This window comes from Pygoscelis adeliae, unplaced genomic scaffold, assembly GCF_000699105.1.
Source record: "Pygoscelis adeliae isolate BGI_AS28 unplaced genomic scaffold, ASM69910v1 Scaffold167, whole genome shotgun sequence".
NCBI lineage: Eukaryota > Metazoa > Chordata > Aves > Sphenisciformes > Spheniscidae > Pygoscelis > Pygoscelis adeliae.
Genome location: NW_008825428.1, coordinates 8,149,051 through 8,150,062, shown reverse-complemented (window position 1 = coordinate 8,150,062; position 1,012 = coordinate 8,149,051).

The window sequence follows — 1,012 nt, the reverse complement described above, 5'->3', positions numbered from 1 at the left end:
CGGCCCGCCTCCAGGCGTCTCGGCCCTCCCCCGTTAACCAGGACTGCTGATAGATGATGGAGAGCTGCTTGGGTAGCTCCTCCGCCAGCTCTCTCAGCACTCTCGGGTGGATCCCATCTGGCCCCATAGACTTGTGAGCATCCAGGTGGCGTAGCAGGTCATTGACCGCTTCCTCTTGGATTATGGGGGGTTCATCCTGCTCGCCGTCCCTGTCTTCCAGCTCAGGGGGCCGAGTACCCTGAGGATAAAATGCTTTGCTTTTTAAAAAGAGCAAAGAAAGGAAGAAAAGCACGTGCACCAGTGTCACACCCTCCAACCCTTTGAACATATAACCCTGAAGTAAAGAGTTTCCCACATCTGTTTTAGAAGAAGATGTCCCTCTCCCACCTCCCACTTTTGGCTCAGGGGGCCGAGTACCCTGAGGATAAAATGCTTTGCTTTTTAAAAAGAGCAAAGAAAGGAAGAAAAGCACGTGCACCAGTGTCACACCCTCCAACCCTTTGAACATATAACCCTGAAGTAAAGAGTTTCCCACATCTGTTTTAGAAGAAGATGTCCCTCTCCCACCTCCCACTTTTGAACGTTCTTTGTTCAAATTGTCAGCACAGATAACATTCAACTTACTTTTCCTTCACAGCTTGGGTAAGTAGTTCTCCCAGGTACCACAGATGTTGCCTTCCTGCCACCAAAACCAAACCTATGCACCTATACTACAGATGCCTGACCCAATGTCTAGCTTACACCTAGCATTTTATTGCCTTTCCTCAAAGAGAAAGCATTTGCTCTTTATTTCTAACTCTGCATTATAAATTTCTCATCCCAGAGTTCAGCAGTTTCCCAGCAGTAGTGAGAGGAGACTCCACATGATTAACATTGGACGCACATAAGCAGACAGGATTTCTTGGAACAAGTCTTGATCCATGTGCTGAGCTGCCCAATTACAGCAACTGAAGGCCTTTGCTCTGTACTTGCTGTCAGTGGAGACATGCACTGCCCTCAGCGTCTGTATCAG